The sequence below is a fragment of the Solenopsis invicta genome, chromosome 2, assembly GCF_016802725.1.
Source record: "Solenopsis invicta isolate M01_SB chromosome 2, UNIL_Sinv_3.0, whole genome shotgun sequence".
In the NCBI taxonomy this organism is placed as follows: Eukaryota; Metazoa; Arthropoda; class Insecta; order Hymenoptera; family Formicidae; genus Solenopsis; species Solenopsis invicta.
Genome location: NC_052665.1, coordinates 6,456,213 through 6,479,560, shown reverse-complemented (window position 1 = coordinate 6,479,560; position 23,348 = coordinate 6,456,213). Strand labels below are relative to the sequence as shown.

The following is a 23,348-nucleotide window of genomic DNA, read 5'->3' as shown; positions in this document are numbered from 1 at the left end:
TAAATATTATATAATACTTTTACTTTTGATTACCTGCAAAGTTTTGCATGTGTTCTCTAAAAGCTGCTACAACGTCCAATAAATTACAGTTAAGCTACCGTAATCAACGTTACGTATATAATAAAGGAGCTTAGATTGTAACATGGCTTATAATTTGTACTTTTTTTTCACTACTTATTTAAATACGCTATGATCAATTTTTTCTTACAAATCCAGCAAGAATGTCCACTTTATTTTTTCATACATTATTTTTTTTTTAAATTATAGGAATTTCTTTCATTTTCTTACTTGAAAAAAATTATAATTGTTATGTTTTTATTATTGCAATATCAGATTTCAATTTTTATGTTACTATTGCAATATTATAATTATAACTAAGCATAGTCATATATAATCAGTCATATATAATTATATTATATTTAAGTATATACATATACGTGTTTATATACAATTATAAGTTTTATTTATCACTGTAGAAAATGTTACATTGATTTTCAACATAAAACGCGTATAGCCAACTGTTCCATAATACCATGGCCATCGTTTCTTTAAAAGTTTGATAAGATGACCAATGCACTTGTTATAATATTTTGATAATATTAGATTTCTAATAAGTGTTTTTTCTTTAAATTCAATAGTATTATGAACTTTTAAGATTCAGTGAAGTGATATATCAAATATTATAAAAAAATAACAAAAATAAAAATAGTTTTTTGTATTTTAAAAATCTTACTCGAGTTTCTCTTTATTAATAGGATATACAATTTGTCCATACGCAACAATATTTTTTTACCAACCGATATAGATTCGATGCGTTTCTATATTGCTACTATACCTACGTTTTTCCTTCTCAATTTCGTTTTATAATTTAAACGTTGCTTTGAGCGAACACTCGCGAACCGACTTTGCGCGTTTTCCGTACACAACAGCATTGTTTAACCTTTGAAGCACGTCTCCGTGAACTTTGATGGTGCTTTAATCATCACTCAAAGATGCAACGCCGTTAAGAGTCGCGGCTGCGAGCTACACGAAAGGCGAATATATGGTGACACGGTAAATAGCCTCGTTTTCCGAAGTTGGCGATCTTCTTCCTCCCTCCTTCTCCCTTTTCCGCCTCGAGAATACTTTTTATCAGCGACCGTTTGCGGAGGCGTCTTCTTCTCTATCTCATCTAAGTTTTTATTACTTTCGTCGATGGAAGTTTATTATGTTTGCTACGTTTCTAATATCGAACGATACTCCTCCCCCTCCCCCCCATTCATGACGTAATTTCAAATGGATAGGCGGCTTTTTCTATTACGATTTTGCAACGAGAGCTCATTCCTTACTTTATTTCAAATTGTATAACAAACAAAAATACTAGACATAAAACAAACGTAATCCGATATTCGCATTTCCATTTTATATACACATAATTACAATACATCCCTGTTTATAAAATAATAAGGGAAATGAGGGAGATATTCCGAATAATAAAAAAAATTTCGAATGTTCTGCGAGAGGGAAAAAGAGATCGAAATAAAAGTCCAACCCTGCGTAAAGAAATCTACTTTCTCAGTTACTAAGCGCTGATTTATGTAATTATTTATTCTGCTTGCGCGATTGTTCTTCCGTGCTTGTAGAAGTTTCATTTTCCGTGCTTGAAGTTGAAGTAGCCAATTACTATCAGATTAATGAAGAACTCGGGAGAAAACTGACTTTTCACGTTGCTGACGGTTGAACCTTTCAAATCCACAGAAAGAGAACGAGGTAGCGCGGGAAAATGTTGCATAGCGCTCCGAAGAAAGATGGGTAAAACGATAACAGATTTCTTTTAAAGATTATTATTTTAAATCACTTTGAGAGCGAGCAGAAAGGTTAATTAAAAAATACATTTTTATAGACTAATAGCTTATTAACAATCGCATTTCACGTCAATTACGAAATGTAATCTCTATTTTCGTGTACGCTTGCAGAATTCATCTCGAGCGCGAATGAGCTAATGATAGAAATTAAATTCACTTATTTTGAAGGCCCTTGAAATTTAAGAAAGATATCTCGTACACAAATCGCAGAGTTTTGCAACAAGAATTGATTTCCATTGTTCGCCAATGAAGCGAGCCGCGTCTGAATATTTCATTCATTTCTTCGCTCTCGCTATTTTCCTTGTTCCCGCGAGTGACAGTTTTCCAGTTGGTTGCACGCACCGTTTTGCAGCGCGGTGTCGTCCAAGAGACGCATCGCAGAGCGCGAACGATGATGAAACGAAATTATATGGTCCCGTCAATATCAGAGCAATGCGCATTGCACTGTTCCTCCTCCTTCACCCACTATCCTAACGCTTACTCTCGCAATTCACTCGCATTCCTGTAAACACGCGACGGATTTAAGAAATAAAGTCAAAGTATGTTAAGTCGAAGGTCGTACTCGAGATACTGTACAAAATCTTCGTAGGACGGCAGAGCTCGAGTAACGTCTACCACAAAACTTAACGTTTATCATTCCGAGCTAAAAGCTCGGCCATTCCTCTTTCACCCCGTTCTACGCTCCATCCTCCGCGCTCTCTGTCACGGCAACACGTAGAAGAGGCTTTAACGCGTCCTCCTTTCTAAAAAGCGGCACGACCTCAACTTTGCCGCATGAACTCGAGAGCTTTTCTTAAAACAGCGCGATGCCTTCTGTTCAGGGCTAACCACCGCCGCGCCGGTGAATACTCCGCGAGCTATCTTTATGAGCTTTCTACAATAAGCTATTAGTAATAAATCAGAAGTCGGAAGCTAGTTGTAACGAGTTAATAGTGCGTCAGCAAGACAATAGTAAGTTAGTAGTCAGTGACAGAATAAGGATAGCCAAATTCCATATCTTACAAGCTGAAACTTAAATTATGTTATGACTGACCAATCGAAAAGCAATATAGGTCTGCCATTTTTAACGAGAGAACAGTAACTTAAAACGTGTCGACTGCGGACTCGAGTCGAGTGCCGTTGGACGACGAGGAGAAGATTCTCGCGAAAGAATCGGCCGTCGACGACAAGTCCAGGAGCGACTATCGACCGTTCGCCGTCGGCTGAAATGTTATTACGCAATGATCCAATACGACTTATTGTGGATACAAATTTCTTAAGAATTATGACTACTTATTCTGACTCGATTAGTGCCATATGTGTAGTGACTAATAGCTTATTGTAGAAAGCTCATTAAACGTATACAGACGTTTCGAAATGGTCGACGGAAACTCGCGTGAAAGAATTTGCAAGGACTCTTGAGTCGACGTGAGAAAATGCGTAACAAGCTTTATATATTAACTGTTTTATTCTATGTGTTTTGCAATGGAAATGTATACTTGTAGATACAGATACGTTATTACGTAATATCGCAAAAACGCGCGTTCTTTGAGGAACATCCGTAGCGCGAACAAGACTTTCCAAATTAAATCTTTGCTTCATACTTTTCGTTCCTCTGATCTGAAGCACCGTTAATAATAGTACCACCTCGCTATTTTCACGTTCTTTCTTCACGTACTAAGAAATATCCTCTTTGCGACGAGGTAAATAAGGAAAACGCGTTTACGTGAGGCTTTGGGACATATTTGGGAAATACATAATATAATTATACATATTTGCAAGATATAATTCGGCTTTAATTTCTCTTGGCGGAATAATAAAATTGCATATCTTCTCGCCTTTCGTATTTTTAATAATACCTTAATTGCTATATAAGAAATCAAATTAAAATTAGTATTTTTACTTGTATAATTTTCATTGAGGCAATTAAAGATGCAGCAGCAAGAAAATGAACGTCCTACGAAATGTACATTATGTAAATGTATATTACATTTTTCCTTTAATTGTACAAAAAAAGACAGAGTTGCAGATATTTTATAATATTTATTTTATACATATATTATACAGTAATGTACTTTGCAAATATGTAAAATTATATTATGCATTCTCGTGTCCACTGCCTCAATGCTTCAGGTAAACGCGTTTCCTACTTGTCTAGTCACAAAGGGGACTGTTTACGGCTGATACACAGCGTATGTTGGCGCATGCAGAATGCAATGGTTATATTGCGGGAAATTGGAATCTGGTCAAGCTGCTTTTATCGAGTAAGGAGATTGTGCGCTATCGCGTGTGTACGTGCTACGTAAGCATAGCTGCATTCTCGCGAGATTGCTTGTACGTCGTATAATCATTACGGTGCCCTGCAGGGGCTTCTACCGTAAGACGGGTTCTCGCGACATACGACAAGTTGCACTTTTCATCCGCAAACAATCGAATATTTTCTCGTCTGGTAAGAATACCGCTGAGAAGCGCTTACGCAATAAGTAGGTGTACGTACATGGGAAAAATGACGTAGCGCCGAAAGTCTCGCCTCTCTTCCTTCCACAGTTCTCTATTCGAAATGGCGAACCGTTGTTTTCTCCACCGTTTTTCCATTCTGTATTTTTCAGAAATTTTCGCAACGATAAGCGTATTGCAAAACGTGACACGCACATCGGAATCAACAAGAGAGAGAGAGAGAGAGAGAGAGAGAGAGAGAGAGATAAAATTCCCAAATTACGTTCCTTTTTTCCACGTCATGTAAAACAGTGCGGTCTTGGAGACCCTCTTAGCTGCGACGACGTGTACGTGCAAAGTTGCTCCTTACTCGAAATCCCGGGGGAACCGCCGCTCGGATGCATATGCAATGGGGAAGCGAGAGAGCCTTGGGGCGGCCTGGCCCGGCTCGGCTCGGCTCGGCTCTTACGATTCCTCTATCCGCTACATCGGAGATATGATTTTTGTTGCGCGCGGATAAGCTCGACTTACGTCGTCGGGCCGGATATAGAAAACTTTCAATGGAATAGCTATTAAGAAAAAAAAAAAATGTTTTTAAAGATCTAGGAACGTAACGTAAAAATATATAAATATCAAAGAAACTTTATTTTCGTTCCCTGATAGATTTAAAAAAGTCGATATGTTAAGAAATCTTTGAAATACACGAGGGATTATTTTCTAAAAATATATCGAGAAACTGAAATTCCACAAAAAAGTTTCAAGAGAAAACTGGAGAATTCTCAAAGTGGCTATTAAAAATTAAATTACAAATTAACTCATGCGCGCACACACACACACACACACACACTTTCTCTCTCTCTCTCTTTCATTTACGGTTTTAACAGAATACTTAAAATCTTCGGGATAGATAAAAGTGTCGTATCTTTAGAACATTCAAAAATTGTCAAGAATCAACGAGCCATAATGCGACGCTTTATGATACTCGGCTATTTTCTTGCGAGCTTGGGTTCCTTCGCGATGTACGTTCACTAACGATACCCGGTGTATACAAGCACACGATGCTGCTAGCTTGTCACTTCGGTCAGAATGGATGACACTCGGCCGGGACCATAATTTATGGTGCGCCTGCGAAAAGAAGGAGTGATACACTTCTTACCGCTGAAGCTCGGCGAAATAAAAGTCGTGACACGGCCCCGCGGTGCTTCGTCTTTTTCGCAAAAAAATGGCGGATTTTTGCGATACGCCTGACGACGAGCAACGGAGAACGGGCATCTCGACGGGCATTTATCCGAATGCATACGTAGTCGTAAAATTACGAACGAACGGGCAAACGAGTTTTTGTTCATCTTTCACCGAGAAGAACCGTGTGATGGATGATGGTTTCGCGTCTAGCACGACTATTTCGTTCTCGCAATCATTTTTTTTTTATTTTTTATTTTTTTCGGAAACTCCTAATTATGCACTGATAAAGTGCATTCGCGTAAAATTGTAATTTATGACGTGACTCGTGGAAACGATTCTTTTGGGATCTATATTCCATTTGCTTTGTCAAAGACGATAAAAAATCTTGTGCAATATAATTGATAATTCATCACATTATCTCTATCATACTCTTGATTTATAACGGGAAGAGATTCAAGTGGCTTAAATTAAATTTCAAAAATTAAAGTTGAAAATTTTTCTCTTGCGCAATCTCGATGCAATATTTCCGTGCTTTTTTTCAGTAGACTCTATGTGAAATAATAAACTCTCTCGCATAATAATGTAAATAATATGCCGTAGAGAGAACAAGGTACGTCTAGAACTCGAGTATTGTGACCGTGCGGGAAAAGTGTGTCAAAGATAAAAATGGTCCGCTCGTTCGCAACGTCGTTCGCAACGTCGTCTGGGTCAAGACGGAATTCTTTGAGTAGTAGGACACGTTTGGTAACGTTGTCGTCACGAAATCCTCCAAGGACCTCCAAGATGCATCGCTCTACGGTGCATACGTAATGCAGTAACGTCCCGGAAAACCACAGTTTCATCAAATTGTGGTTTTGAACGTGGAAATTATTTTGATGCATGAAAAGTCAGTCATCATATAATATGTATATATTTCGGAAGACAAAATTCAATAGAAACTTTTCGAATTTTGCTGCAGATAAAATTCTTAAAAATTTCGAAAAACTGCCATTTGCACACATATTTTGAAAAAAAGTATTACGACAAAGATATTTGAAAAAAAAGCGAATAATATTAAAATAAAATTTTGATGGAAGAATAACGGGATCTCGAGACAGCTTTCATTCGTTATCGAAGACACGTGATCCAGGAAGTTGGGATTCAAGCCGGCAGCCTTTTCCGTTTCGCGGCACAGGAAATTCCGGGATTTTTGTCATCCCGCTTTCTTGAAAGAGACGCGCGACGTAAACTTTGATCTCGCGAGCTTCACTTAAGGGAAGAAGCTTCCTCTTGGAGCTGTTCCCGGAGCTAACAACTGATGGCACTCGTGTGTCACTTAAAGTGCCGACCTTTAAGCCGCGACGACGTGTATGGAGATGTTCCTACAGCGATAGGGTCTCGAAAGGGCGGTTACGCGGCTGCATACCTAATGGCCAACAATATATATTAGGAAATTGGCCATTGTTTTGTTCCGCATTCTTTCCGTTCTTCGTTCCGTTCGCGAGGGCAAACGGCCGTCGAAGAAATACGCGAATACGTATAAATTTTGCGCATCAAAATTTTACACAGCAATTTATCTCCCGCCTTTCGCCTCGCGCGAATGAATTGCCATTGCGAAAATAGTGCGTCGGACTCACAAATGGGTTAAGTAATTCCAGGACGTACTGTGTGTCCTTTAAGTTCCCGCGTAAATCACTCCGCTGGCGGAAGCCGTTAAAGCTACTTTTATAACCGGCAATACCAAAACGCGCGTCGCACCAAGTATCCGCGCGTAATAGTTGCCGCGCGTGCAACCAAGTTTATTTGGTATTTTCATTTATAAGCACATATATGCTGTATATATAATACATATGTACGCGAATATCGATTTTCTTTTTATGCGAAAGTAATCGACCGCGTGTCGCAGTTTACTTTTTATAATGGCCGAGTATTCCCAATCTTCATTCGTAGGAACTGTTCGCATCTTTATTGACAATATCGTCGCCAGGAAGCGGCAATATCGTACATATTGTGGCAAAAAAGGCTGTAAAAAAAGAAAGTAGACGAACCTCCTTTAACGGCTTGCGCGGCAACCGTTTTTCTCGCGTGCGTCGGAAAATCCTATTGCAGTACGAGATGCGGTAAAATGCGAATGTGCAAGCGTTATGGACATTTGCGGTCGCAATTATAGCTTTTACTGGTTTCTTGGTCCGAAAGAAAATACGAGGGACATCGTAGTAATTGTTGAACAGCGTGCCATTTTCATCTATAAAAATAGGCGTGGAAATGTTATTTTCCTTGGTCAAAAAATTGAAAAAACAATGAGCTCTACAATATTTTTTCTAATATTTTAAATACTTCTAATATTTGGAATATTTATTCCTCTTTTAAGTATAATAATTTCCAATTTACAGCAAAAGTATTCGAAAAATGTACGAAAATATATTTATGTTGTTTATTATTGCACGCTTTGTACATTTTTTATGTGAATATTTTTGCGTCGGTTCACGCGCACCTCCCGCGCGCGATTGAACGAATCAATATGTTATTACACTACGTAAGGATACATGTTTATTTATCGATTACGCGACGTAGACGCCCGTCTTTCTTCCTTTTGTACAATAAGAGATATAATTTGGATATTCATTGTGTGTTCCGTTGACATCTCGATAGCACACTCTGTCAATCCACTCGTTTTGCTAACAATGCAAGGGTAACGAGTGGCATACGGTCCATCGTATCAAGTGAGTAGTTATTACGCATAATTGACAAGCGGGGTTGGTTTTGGGTCAAAGCTAAATCGGGAAGTGGGAATGGAATATCCCTGAGCGGAACAGTTAATAACTCGACCAATAACTCGATTGCCCTTTCAAAAAGTACTCGATGACAAAGGTGGGTTAAATTTCATTCATCCGTGTCGCTAACTACAATGATAGATAGCGAGGACAAATCGACGTTGGTTACGATCATGTTTTCACGTGTCTATTAATATTTTTATTTAATTTAGCAATGTAAAACCACGAACGAGCGCTATGCTCATCGCAAAAAAAGCACAACGCAATTATTGTGTATTGGCAATAAATTAGCGACGCATCTATTTTGATTTGCGTAAAAGTAACGCTCATCATTTAAAATAATTATAATAGAGAGCGACATTAGTATTTGCAATTGAGAATCTTTGAGAAGGCTGCGCAGAGAAAGATATCTATTTCCTGCGGAAATTTCTGGTAGAAAAGGGATTTTTACAAGGACGCTAAATCCTTGACTCGATTTTTCATCGGCGAGAATGTATGTTTACAAACTCCTCCAATTGTGCGTGGGAGTAACAGTTGCAGGTCTATTGAGAACAGTCTCCATTTGAGAACATCGAACGGCGGAAAATATCTTTCGAAGGAAGAAAAGCTGGTTGTCGCGCTTTCCTCGGAGGAGACGGCAAGTGGAAATCACAAATGACTGATAAAACTCAGGCGAGCTCTCTTCAGCTTCGCTGCTCCTTCGTCGTCTCTTTATCCGGCGAGTTTGTAAAGGCTTTTCCCCTTATCAGCGAAGCGACTCATCTTCTAGTCGTTAGACATTCTTCTCGTGCTCTGAAACCGTGCTTTTCTTCCACGCCTCGCAGTCTCAGGCCTCGTTATGATTCACTCATTTTTCGCGGATCTAAGTGCGCTCGCGTATATGATGTAAAACTCGGAGGCGGAGAGAGAGAGAGAGAGAGAGAGAGAGAGAGAGAGAGAGAGAAAGAGAGAGAAAGAGAGAGAGAGAGAGACCAAGATTCCATTATTACGACAGTTTGATAATAATTTTGACAATACCGCGATAATGATATTTCTAGAAGCGCAAGATAGACTAACTGATGGAGTCTTAAATGCTTAAATATAATGGAGGCTAATGAGTGTAAAATGATTCACGTAGAATGATAAATTATTCCTGTAATCTCAACAATAATACGATCGTAAATTGTAATAGAAGAGATACCTCGGTGATTGTTACGAGAAAAAGATATAGATCCTTAATTATTATCAGTTAACAAAGCCATCATTTATTCTCAAGTTATTATCTCGGATAATAACTTGCAATTATTGCAATTATGCGTCTATGCATTTTGACTCGATTCGACGGGTGGTCGGTTGCAGTAATTCAAAACCAAGACGTTTCCACTGATTAAGCGTACTTTTGAGAAATTCCTCGTATCTCACTTGGTTCCAATTAGGACGGTATCGCTTTTGCCGCGCACTTCCAAAGTCCGGCGATAATTGGTCCCCAAAAGTTCTGTTCCGACTGTGAAAGACGTCGTCATCCGGTTCCTTAGAAGGGTCGCGTCGCGTCGCGTCGTCTCGTACCATCCTCCTCTATTCGACGAAACTTTTCGTCGAGACGACTCTCGAGTAGCGGAGAGTCATATTTTATGCGAACTCGTTCCGCGGCTTTATAAGCGAACAATAACGCGCCCCGCGCGTCCGGCGAGCGAGCGTCCGAAATGGTTCGAAGAAGCGTGAGAACAAGAAGAGGCGGTTATTTCAACGAGCTGCAATTGAACTTCTAACCCGCTTCTAGCTAGCTAGCCTGGTTTTCGTGATTAATAAACCTGCTGTTAATCATCTACGTTCCTCCTCTTCCTGCTTCTCCTCCTCCCTCCTCCCACCTCCACTCTCGACCGCGCGCCACGCCGTGCTACGCTGGGCGCGACCTGCCGCTGCTCTCTGCTAGCTGCCGGCTACTCTCTCTACCATAATCTTTTTCTGCCTTCCTGCGCACACGACCTGCCCTGGGCTCTTCCCCTCGCCACGTGCTATGAACTTGGCCAGAATTGCCGTGCTCACCGAGCCGGATGCATCGCGCGCGCGCCTCGTATAATTGGGTGCATTAGGTGCACCGGAGGTCGCGGCGCAACGTCACGCATCTGCTGGCAACTATCGCAATCTCTCACCCGCTCGCCAGCTCCTCGCCCCAGCAAAGAGAAGAGTCCCTTCGTTTTTCCGCCAGATCGGACATCCCGCGCGGTCTTATCGCGCGAACCGTGACCGCGACACGCTCCTGCTTCTCGTGCCGCTTGATTGATGACGCGAGCTTTTACAAGCTTAATCCTCCCTCCACCTAGCTGTCGGGGCTCGGGGCAACTTCACCGGGGAGTTTCGGTCGAAACGAATCGCGTGGGCTCGTGACAATGATGAGTCTTGCAAAATTTTTAGTCCTCCAGTCTGGTTTTATATCGATATTCCGATACGGCTCGCGGCTCAAGAGACCTTATCGCTGACACAAAAAATATTCATGCTGCTAAAAAAAAATATAAATAAACATAGAGACTACTTCTATCCATACTTTTTTCGCGAACGTCGACTATTTAATCGGGAGCAATTTTTGCACACCAAGTACAGAAGAAATCCTACGTTGGCGTGGTGTTGTATTTTCTACGGACGTTTTCGCGAAAGTTTTATGACGCTCGCGTAAACTTTATGTTAATACCACCGTCTTAGTAGCAACGTAGCGACAAGTTATTATAAGTAGCGTAGTTTGAACTTTGTTCGCGCGCGGAACTTCGATGGATCGTCAGCAGCAGAATTACGAGAATGGCGCAGCACGTCCTAGGAAGACGTGCATAACGCGGACCCATATCTAATGTAACAAACAAACTTCTGTACTCGAAGCGCTAACGTTCCCGATCAAATTACTGAAAACTTTATTCGCTGATTGGAAAACCAATAGCGGTATTCGCCGATAACGATTCTGCAAAAAGACAGAGAGGAAGAGAGTCTCGTTTAAACTGTCCATTATCTTAATTCTCACAAGCAATCTCTCTGCGCAATTCTATCGTTACTATCACTGTTCAATAACGCATAGTCCGATAAAATTTTAAAGATTCGTGCGAAAAAAAAAGAAGAAAGAATTGTTTTTCACTTTGTTTCTCATTTCTCGCTGCTTAATCTCCAAGTGACGGAATTGCTGGATATTTCACTGATTTTAATAAAACATTATTTCATCAGGTTAAGATTTTGGCAAATCGAATTTCGGGTGGATTCAATTTAACGTAAAAAAGTCAACGGCAATTTAATCGATCCTGCACCGAGAGACAAAATGGTTACGATTACGCACACGCATGTGACAATTTTATATTAACGACACGTACCCAAACGACTGCGGAACATATCTGATACTTTGTGAAATTATTAATTATTCTCATTACAAAAGACAATAGCCACGCAAGTGGCAAAGCAGACGCGTACTATTATTTATTGTCTACGGTTAACAAACTGATCATTGCGCAGACAAGCATATTCAAATGAATTCCGGCGTTACGCGAGAAAAGGTGTTCCAAGAAAAATGCAACGCACGTGACAATTTTATATTAGCAATGCGTGCCCAAAAGAATGCGGAACATATCCCGATGCTCTGTGAGAATTATTAATTCTCATTACAAAAGACAGTAGCTACGCAAGTGGCAAAACAGATGCGTACTATTGTTGATGAATACATTGTCTATGGTTAACAAATAAATCGTTATCCAGTGGCATGGTATAAATGTCGCCACCACGGTGCGATACAAACATTCACAGTCCAAGCATTAGCAGCGCAAGATTTCAACATGAGAATAACGGTGGTGTTTTTTATCTTGGCGATCTTGGTGTGCACCATGTTCCAGGAATCTGTAAGTCTATATCAGTGATTCAAAAATAATTGCTTATCGATGAATTTTCGAAAAATAACGACATGCTATTCTGTGCGAAGGAACAATTTTTCAAATTCAGTGGATGCTGCCGTCGTCGATGCTGCCGTACGATCACTACGACGACCACTACAACAACGCCAAGTTCCTCTACTCAGCAACAAGGAGGAGGAGGAGGCAGGAGAAAGCGCGAGATCATAGACATTCCATTTGTAATGCCATCGGCAATGGAAGAACAAATGCGGACAGAAACAATAATGAAATTTCATTAAAATTTCATTAAATAGTGAAAGAAGGAAAAAATAATATAACTGTAGGGTTACACTCCTTAGTAGAATGAACTATCGCTCTTGCAGTAGTTGAATAGCAATAAAAATATATCACGCTTAAACACAGATAAATGTAATTCTTTAAGCTTTTCGAAAAATAACTAGTTGCGAATATATGAGAAACTTTTGATAGAGATATATTTAAGAACTACCTCATAATTTATATAATATTGAAATGCATATTATATATTGTAATATATCTTATAATATATATATTTTTAATACATGTGTTCAAATTTAACCAATAGAAAATTCGGGTTTTCAAATATTTTTTTTACAACTTTTTCTTTATTCTTAACATTAAAAATAGCACGTATGAAATCTCCTTAAGAAATAGAAAGCCTGACATTTATTATCTGTCATCAAGATTGATTTCATCCATCATCTCGCGAACGTAATCAAACGCATCCTTATGCCATTTTAATTATCGTAATTTTTATATTAAAGAGAACACTTGCTATATAGGAGGATTTTTCATTCTGACGTACCTCAGAATAAACATTTTTATAAAATTATACAAACATGACGATGTGAAAAAAAGCTATTTAGTAAATTGATTGCGTATATAACGTTGTACGTGAGTATTGCTTTGCTTAAAATAATTATTTGCGCAAGTCAAATAATTTACGTATTGTCTATTATACGGAAAGCCATGAAATGTGTGTTGCCAAGAGTTTGTACCGGTAATGAACATAATACGGAAAATGTTTCGAATTTTACTCCGTAAATGCACGAACAAATATCTCGCGATATGCATACACGAATACGTAACTCTTGTATGCGTGGACGTGTGTGCGTATACTCTCTACTTTCTTCCTTCGGGAACATACATTTCCCGCGGTATGTTTTTGACATCATTGTATCGCGAGATGCATCTAGTGATAATCCTGCAGGTATTTTCGCGCGTTCATGTTATTTAACTCTATGAATGACGAAAGAAATTGTGAAGCAAAAAATCGTAAAAGCAACTACATGTAAAAATTAATATTTTCAGTTTTCGCAGAAAGCTTGAAAAAGGAAGAATCTTCAAATGTATACGATATAAAAAATAATAACGTTTATGAAAATATAAAAAATTTAGTTAAAATGTTAAATTACATCCGTGTTTCGTGGGTCTCGCTGAAAAAGCTACGTACGAAACTGAACGTATCAGCGATGTAAAAGAGTTGAAAATCCCGAACATTGATCTAATCATTCATATCGATGTTCGAACTCGGTCGAACAAAGTTGAAACAAATTTTTGAAAATCCCAACTTTCCTTTTGCCTCCGATTCTTCCGTCTGAAATAAAGTTCGTCCCGAAGGGAAATGTAATATTCGGTTGGTAGGTCTGGAACGCGTATAGTAGATTCCATTCGCTCAGGTTTGCGCGTCGTCCTCTCTCCGTGAAAGCAATGTTCTCGCACTGCGTTAACGCAAGGAAAACGAGAAGCGAGCGTGTGTGTCTAATGGTAAAACAGCAGATGTCCTCTCCCGAGGCCGCAGGCGACTCGGTGAGGAGAAGAGAAGGAGGATGCCAGGAAAACTATATTCAACGCAATCACGAGAGTGTCCCGTGCGATTACGTCCGCATGAAATTCGGGGCAACGCGGCCGTAAAGCTCCGCGCGTCATTCGCGTCGCGCTTATATTTTCCAAACGAGCGTATCCGCCACGTGGTCTCATCTCCATGCTCTCGTCCACGATACACAATCAACGGTAAAACGAGACGAGAGATGAGGTAAGAAAGTGCACGTAAACAACGCTACGTTCACCACATTTTTAAATTTACTAATGTTCCTCTCTTTTAAGGAAATGCCGAATAATAAAAATCATATTCCTCAAAAGATTGTAAGATAGTATTATTAATATGTCACGATATAACATTTGCGAAAGCATCGGAATCTCGAGATGGTAGTTGATAAATTTACACTGAGAGAAATTGTTTGTTAAGATCAACTAACGTTTGGTTGAACAGTGATCGATTGAATTTTGTAATTACTGGTACCAAAAACTTTGTTACACTTAACAGAACTTTTTGTAATTTGTTGTTTGAAAATAATTATTTGGTTAAAACTACAAATCGTTTGTACGTACGAATATTGTGATATTTTACAAATATGCGCACGATATCACGATATTGTACGAATGTTCGTACGATATCTAAAATATTCCAGAATATTCATGCGATATCTTGTGCTGTTAGGATATAAAATTCATTTGATCACCATTCAACCAAACGTTAGTTGATTTTACCAAACGTTTCTCCCAGTGTAACGTCGTGCCAATATCTTCGAGACAGATTTAATTTAACGCGCGTCGCGTTCGCTGAAGTTAGCAATGAGTCGCGCGTCGTTCATCCGCGCGTATAATTTCTCACATTTCTTCTCTATATAAAGTCAGCTTTAATCTAGCTCCGTGTTTATTCGACACGGTAACAAAATAATGTTTCATTTGTCGACGAAAAGTCATATTTCCAAGCGTGTTGTCGCGCCAGATTATCGCCGGAGCATAAAAATATTTTCAGGCTCGCGGCGGAGATGTATTCAACGAGTGAGTTTGGTCCTCTCGGTCATTACACGCGCGAGAAACTTGGAGCGAGCGAGCCATAAAGTTACCGACCGCGTTTATGTCCTTGTGGAGAGAGATGAGTTGCGTTTCCCTCCTCATTTCCGTCAGCCATCTCGGGGCTACTTCCGATCGACTTGATGCTACTTCCGTCGCCAAATGACCGATGTTTCATTTATAATGCTGCACTCGCTCGACGCTCGACGTTATTACCGCGCCATCAGTAATTAGAAGATAACATCGGCAAATGTCGATATATTTGACGTGAAGCTTCAACAGCTGAGCGTCATAATAAACATTAAATGATAGTTAAAAATATCGGAAGGAAACAACAACCGAATATCGACGATCCGTTTGTATCCGTTAGCATTTTACAAATTACGAAAAATGATATTTTGCCGCGAGAGAAAGAGAGAGAGAGAGAGAGAAAAGAGAAATTCTATTTGAATCGGCTATTAGCATAAAATTGTCTACCGCGACGTAAATATATCAATCAATATTTTCTGGGGAGAGCAAGAAGAAAAAAATGTCAATACGTTGCTGGTGAAACGAGAGGAAAAGCTATCGCTCTTTAAAAATGCTGTTTAAAGCGTTGAGGTATTTCGCAAACTCCTCTCTCTCTCTCTCTCTTTGCGTATATTTATGTAAAACATATAAGTATTATTGGATATTTCACCGTGTTACACTGCAATGTTGATTATCCCGCATATTTTTGCGATTCAATAACCGATATGCAAGGCGATTATATGTAGCCGCTGTTATCGAAAACCTATAATTAGGAGACGTATGCGAATCCCATCGAGATAGAAACGTGCAAAATAAATCGCGCGCCGGTCCAAAGTTTGCGATATTTGGCAAAGATTAATTATGCAAAATCCGGGTTAGATCGTAATAAACGAGTAATATCCCGACGCGCGATCTCGACATTTCTCGTTGCACAAAGTCCATTAACGGGAATTACCGGGGAGAGCTGTTTTAGAAGCGGTTATAAAATTTACGTCTGCGCGTGCTTTTATTTTCCACTGCGTGGCAGGTAATAATTTCGCAATCGGAAGCTTATCCGTCGACGCTGGCGGAATACGAGTCAAAACGTGAGTACGCGTATAGAGAAGTACTCGGACCTGAAGAGCTGGAGCTACAAAACGCAGAATAAAACTCCACACTTATTACTATAGGTAGGGGTCTACTTAACTGTAATACCTTCGAATACGATGTACGTCGCGTTTATCGACTTTCTAAGTTTTCCTCGGAAAGTTCGCCGGTTGGACAAACGCGATCGTGAGAAAAGAGACCGAGAGGAGAAGAAAAAGCTCTTCCATTCTCCCTCCGAAAACCGGAGTAATAATCGACCCGATATGCTCCGAAATTCGCGATTGAAAGCGTCGAGAAGTAGACACGGTCGCGCGCGCGTAATCAGAACTCAACAACCTTATTATTACCGTGGAATAGAAGGGAGAATTTCAAATATTATTGGAGTTTGTCGTAAATTATATACGATTGTGATAGTGCTCATATCGGCTTGTACGAACTTGTTGTACGAACGTGAAATTATTTGCGAGTTATACCTATTTCTAGTGTTAATTACGCGCATTCATTAAGCCGTTATTTTCTCTCGATCACGATTTGCGCCAATAATTCTTCAATTGCCGAGTTCGATTTTACGAAAGTCGCTTGGATAAACAGATTGTGCCAAAGCGTCCGACTGATGCTTTCGGTTAGTCGTGCACTGTTTGGTGAGTAAGTAGAGACGATTCGAACAATATTGTTAGAGGATGTAGCAATCGTAGCTCTTCCACATGGAACAGTTTGGTAAGAATCTACATAAACCTATTGAAAGACGCGAAAAATGTGTTTTTCGCAGAATAGATTCTGCCGTATATAATTACATCGTCCTTTTTTATAGAGGAGCTCGGTATGATCTTTTATCGCTTTGCATGCAGCCGCGATTACGTAAAATGAGAATTCAAATAATTAGATCTGATCATTGCAATTCTCGAAATGCAGTGCGCCATTGTACAAATGCATTGTACACGAAATGCATTAACTTCCGTAGTCCCAAGAGAAATCATACGATGATTATTTGGCATTCAAATGGCATCTAAAGTCACATAAAATAATATTCCGCAACTTATGTTTGAAATCTTTACAAAAAAAATGTTGTTTAATCCGTAATGGTCACACTTCCAAATAACGCAATGGTCACATGGGGCCTACTCAACCCCCCTGCACAAAATCAGTCGCCATTTGCCAGCTTTTTGATATTTTGTTGCAAAGATTTTACTGGACATACCTTAAAGTTTGTTCTTTATCATCCAATAATTGTTTTTTAATTCGAATTTAACATAATGAAAAAATTCAAATTAAAAAAAAATGCAAAATTTAACTTTTTTATAAAAATATTCATCAAATTTTTAACTTTTGAGATAATTTAACAAAAATTTAGAGGTGTATTCTCAAGATAGTATACTTTCAGATAAAAGTTAGTTTTATAGAAGATTGTTCGATTTTGAATGGTCTGTGTACCCTTAAAGTTAGCGTGGGATCTTTTGTCACCCCAAGTGATCTCAACGAGTTAAAAAACGCTAAAAAAAATTAAATTCTCATATGCCGTATGTAAGATTCTGCATTTAATTTTTCCATTGAATTTTTGTAATAGCAGAGAGCATCGGAGTTTTGGTTCGTTTCTGCAAAAATTCCACGTAGAAATCACAAGTTACAACTTGCCGGCGCTCAATTTCAATGTTGCCTACTGCAAGATTCAACCTCGTTGAAAATTTTTCAGGCTAGAAGTGCGTCGTGGTAACAACGAAATATATGCATGAACGCGAAAGCGCAGTTATTAAGTCCAAGTACGCGGAAGCATTTCAACTTCGCCACGGTGAAGCCAAGTTACGAGAAGCTTCACCATTGCCATTGTGGTTAGCGAGACCGACTTGCTTGCGAGAACGTGAGACGGTAGCGATTTCACTTTTGCGTTTCCGGGTATACGATGACGAATACTATATCACATACTTGTTGAGAGATGATCCTTAGAAACCTTCACGAAGCCGATCCTTCCAAGTAGCTACAAAGCACGACCGAAATTGAATCTCAAAAAATCATGATTTTCGATTTCCGCTGAAATTCACCGAATTTTTTTTGAAAAAAAATCCTACAAAAATAATTTTCTATTTCATCTGCTACGACGAGGAGAAGTAATACGACTATCTGTATAGCCGTATTACGTTTCCCGAGATTTTCACATCATTAAGCGCCTGAAGGAATATCCTATAGAAAAATATTTCAAGATCTCAATGCGTTTTCCTTCCTGGAGGTATTGATCTTGTTACACGAGGATGTTATAGATAATTCTTCTTTTATATAAACCATTCAAATACGATATTAGATATTTGTTCGAGAGCGACACATTAAATCGCTCGATTGTACTTAAGCATTTCAGTGACGCATCCTTGCATTTTATGGACAATAGAGAGAGACAAGTACCATCTTGCGTTATATATGCATATAGAACTTTGCCTCGTAAACCATGTGGAAAGTCGGCGATAGGCGTCGGTGTTTCTTGAACAGGAATTTTGTTCCTCTCGGATAAGACATACTAACGTCACTTTCAGCTTTCATTTTCCTGCTTTACATGAATTTAATATATATATTTTTTAATAAATATTTTATACATAAATTAATAAAAAAAAATGCTAACGATTAAGATTTATGTGAACACCATCGAGATATAAAGTTTATTCGTATTGAAATGCGCGGATATATGCATATCTATGCGCGCCCTTACAACTCTTGGATCTATTCGATAATGGAATATTTCGAGACGTCCTGCGAAACGGCCAACAGTTGGGATTTGTGTTGCTGCAATTTCCTCGTAACACGATCACGATTATGTACATAATATATTATATACATTGTACATAATATAAGAACACGTGTATAAACGTTATTGTGTCGAATAAGAGTTCGTCCCGGGTGTGGAACGATGTGGTACGTTCGTGTCAGTAATGATTCGAATACGCCTTTGCAGGTCACGCTATCGCGATAACTCGTACCACCGGTGCGCACCGCCGTAATTATTTTTGCTTTCCTCTTGTCGTAACTAGCTTATATCACGGCGGTAACCGTGCCGTTCGCTTCGGCGTTGCGCATTCTTCAGATGACGGGGCTTTGCATCGTCGCAGCGCCGGCGCGGCGCAGCGCGGCGCAGCGTTCTCTTTGTACCTTATTATTCTCTCAGAAAATTTAAAAATTCCCCTCAGCGACAACGTGAGCAATATCATCTTTCTCTTTTAAAATATCTCGATTATTTAATAGAATTGGCATTTCAAAGCTTTTATATATTAAATGTCAACTTTGGTAATACGAGTATAATAGAATTTTGCATAATATAATTAATTTTATGTAATAGGTATTATATATGGGCCAAAATTCAACATGTCTCGAAAATGGCTTTATATTTTTCTTATTAATACCATTTGTGCAAAAAGTATAATTTCTCGATAACAAAATTCTCGCGTAAATTATAATTAATTAACTCAATAAACTCAATGATGATACGGATACAGAATAAATGCGGGCGTTTCCCTCTTTGTGATTGTTTGATCGCTCGAATTATTAGGAAATACGGGGAAGCCAGGCAAAATATATTCGGTCACCGTACGAAGCTATCGATTCGCCAATACTTTCTAATCGGTGGCGGCACAATTATTTTGCACAGCAACGTGGTAATTTGGCCGCACGAGTTACTCGCACAAGTGTTACTCGCTCTCGTATTGGCGCGCTCCTGAAAAATGCTCTCGTTTATACCAAAGGTAACATGCACGCTGGTAATATTTTCTTTTTCCGCCGCGCTATCGCGTAGATGTAAATTTGTCGTGCACGCCGGCATGACGATATTTGTATATAAATATACAACGGTGACTTTTCTTTTTCGCGCGCGATATCGCAAACGCAGCCTCGCGCGCGCTCGGTATATTTATCTATATCTATGCTAACATTACTCGCATGATCTTTTATTCTTCGACGTTCGCATTTCGATTCTCATGTAATAATATTTTATAGAGAGATACAAATATAAACTGTAAAAATGGCATCTCTCTCTCTCTCTCTCTCTCTCTCTCTTTCTCTTTCTTTCTCGCTTTCTCGCGAACGTCACAAATACATCAAACCGCAGCGATGTAGGAAAGTCACCGCAATTTCGTCGGACTCAACGGGACTTCTCGTCGCTTCCCTCGTCCGTGCAAGTCCATAGCAAGTCTAGGGAGAACGTTGGGGAACGAACATTGCGCATTGCGATGCAACTCGGTTGCAAACATGGAAACAACGGTGGCTATTTCACGAAATACCAGCATCCGGAACAAATAAATTCCGCTGCAATGCCCTAAATTTTGGAGTTGTTCCAGAAGAATGCCAAGAAAAAGTAGAAATAAAAGTACTTTAATTACGTTTAAAAATATCAGATTAGACGTTCGCATTATCTCTACTGAAACAAAGTGAGACAAGATTCAGATACATAATTACATAGTTGCATGGGTATACAAATCACAATTACGGCAAAAGTGATATGAATAAAAGATGACTTTTTTATCGTTAACAAGCGGGAATGAGCGTAAAAATAACTCTTAAACAATTATTCAGCCACTTAATTGCTCATCAAGGTATCGCGAATTTTCACAAACCGATAACTTCTCTCGTGGGAATTTCGCCGCTACTTTATAACGGTTTACGCGAATCCTGTAAAAACCTCGTATATTTCCTTGCGTAACGACGACGAACGCAATGGTAAACGTCGAACCAATGCGCTCCCCGATATCTCGAGTGTTACATCCTTTAAAAGTCCGATCGTAAACGGAATTCATGAATCCGCTGCAGTTTCGTCCCGTATTTTTAAGTGTTCGACGCGTTCTTCCGAGACATTTTACGATCTCGAGAAGCGCAGTATGCAGCAACGCTCTCGTATCCATAGGTATCATATCCATTAGATCGTTACGGATAAAACGATTCTCTTTGGAATACTTGTGCTTTACAGCGGGGTTTTCATAAAATAAAAATTATACAACAGCCATTGCATTTATTACAACGTTAATATAATAAAATCTATCAAGAGAATATGCTTCAGTTCTCGAGAAACGCTTGCCAATTTTGTAATTTGGCGATTAGTCTCTTAGACAAAAACGTCATACGAATATCGAAAGAGAGAAATGAATAAATGCATTAGAATTAAATTTGAAAAAAATGGCTGTCGTGGTAGCGTGAGCCGGTATTTGCGTCAGTCGAATATGTACATGCATCAAACACTGAGAATCGCCACTAAGGTACTTCGGAATGCAATGTTACGCAGAACCGGAGTGACCCGCACACCCTTTTGCATCCCGCTATACTCCTTGCCCTCTTCCTCTGCCACCGGCAGGAAATCGTAAACGATCGCTATAAATCCGCGGGAGTGAAGGCAATGTAGTGGCATGAACCCTTGATGACCCATACAACGGTCCGGGCATAAGTTTACGTATAGTTCATGCGGAAGAATTGCTTTACGGAGGGAGGGAATGAGGGAGGGAGTAAAGGGAGACTTGACGCTGAAAGCAGCCTTTAAGAGCGAACAGTGTCGTTTGGACGTGTTCCTGATCTCGCGCTGCTTCCGCCTCCCTCTCAGTCTTCCTGCCACCTTATTTCATCTCCTTTATTTTCTTTCGTAGTTACGTCACATTCTGGTGATTTTTCCGATGTCGGCTTGACTTTCTCTCGTGCCTCTTTCGAAACAACTTCAATCTCATGAGTCATATTCTTCCAAGTAAAAGAAAAAAAAAATATATATATATATAACTTTTTATTACTGCTAAATTTATTTTTTATTTTTATACTTCCATATTCTTTTTTTATGCTTGAAAGAATGCCTTAGTTTTCAGACTCGACTTAATTTTTCGCTTTACTACTCCGGTCTGACTAATATTGTCTGAAACTACTGCGCATGACTGGCAGAAGAGGTGTGTCGTTTTAATAAACGTTTATCATGAAAATAGATTTTCGTCGTAGTTTGTTTCGTTAATAACTAAGAGGGCGCTAAATACAAGTTTGTTGAATCTTATCAATGTGTTCACTGTATAAAATATACAATACGCAGGTAATCTCCGCAGTTTCTCAAATCTGAGATCGAGACCTGTGGCAGATACGGCTGCGGCAGCATCTGATCGATATTAATCTGATGATCCAGGTTGTGCTTGACATCTACATCTTGCACGTGTAGAGGGGAAACACTAATCCTGGAGTGTTCCAGACGTCGCGATGACAACAGAATGCCGATTAGTGCGGTTGGTTTGATAATTGCTTGCAGAACCATAATCAAACTACAAATACTCTGATACCCACGGTATCGGCGTGTTGTACTTAATTGGCAAAACTGATCGCCGATCAGCGTTCGAGCATTCTTAATGAAACTGACGTCATTCAATTGCTTTGACACGCTAATTATCGACGCGTTTATTGTAAGAGGGAAGGTATTATTTATCTTTCGAGAATAAGTTCTTTGAAGATATTTTGAGAACTTTGAAATCCCTTTCTCACTTAAAACCACTCGTTAAAATAAGCAAATATCATTAATATAACGTAAATGTTTTATTAATATTGATTTAATATTTCAAGTGTAATGATTATATTTTCGTACGCTCTTTTATTGAAAAATCTATATTTAAAAAAAAGGCAGCAATTAAATCTAAAATTGGATTTTATTTCGAATAATTCAAACTTGGCAAAACGAGTCTTTTCTTCTTTTCCATCGAGTTGGAGAACTCCCTAATTAACTGATCTGTTATCTACTGCCTATTATGTCCTTTGCGGATTGTTTTGCTCTTTAGTTTTCGGCCAAATCTTCAGTCTCTATAAAATTCAACGTGCACTTTCGTGACGCGAATCTGCTCTCGACAAAACATACAACCGGATAGTCAAGCGGGAATATCTCTCGATCGCATTTACGAGTGTCGGAAACGTAGCGGCCTCGTGATTTCACGTTGGTATCGCGGGAGCAGCGAGCAATTTATCAATGTGTAGCCCATTTTCCCGGAATTCTCTCCGTAAATATAACAGGACGAAAGACGCGAGGAGCTATTATCGGGATCAATGAAAAATTTCTGCCGACTGAGATAACGGCATGAAATGTTTTTGCGGCAAATGCTCGCCTCATGAATTATTGACATGAAAAAGTCGCGCGTCATATGCACGAATTAGTGTAAGCGTACAGCCAGAAAAGCCGCGTGATAAATTGTTGGCATGGAAATATATCTAATTTACCAAGATACGGTCGAGATCTTTCACGGAGCATTAGTGGACTTGCGCGTGTTCTATCGGATAAGCAAGGCAGATTGCAGATAAATGCCAAGAGAGAGAGAGAGAGAGAGAGAGAGAGAGAGAAAGAGAGCGCA

The 23,348-nt window shown here is 39.3% G+C and overlaps 1 protein-coding gene across 5 annotated transcripts in view; it reads right to left on the bottom strand.

The window, feature by feature from the left end:
* LOC105200821 (zwei Ig domain protein zig-8) overlaps window positions 1-23,348 on the bottom strand; it is a 308,484-nt gene that overhangs the window by 25,075 nt on the left and 260,061 nt on the right. The gene's annotated exons all lie outside the window — the stretch shown is intronic.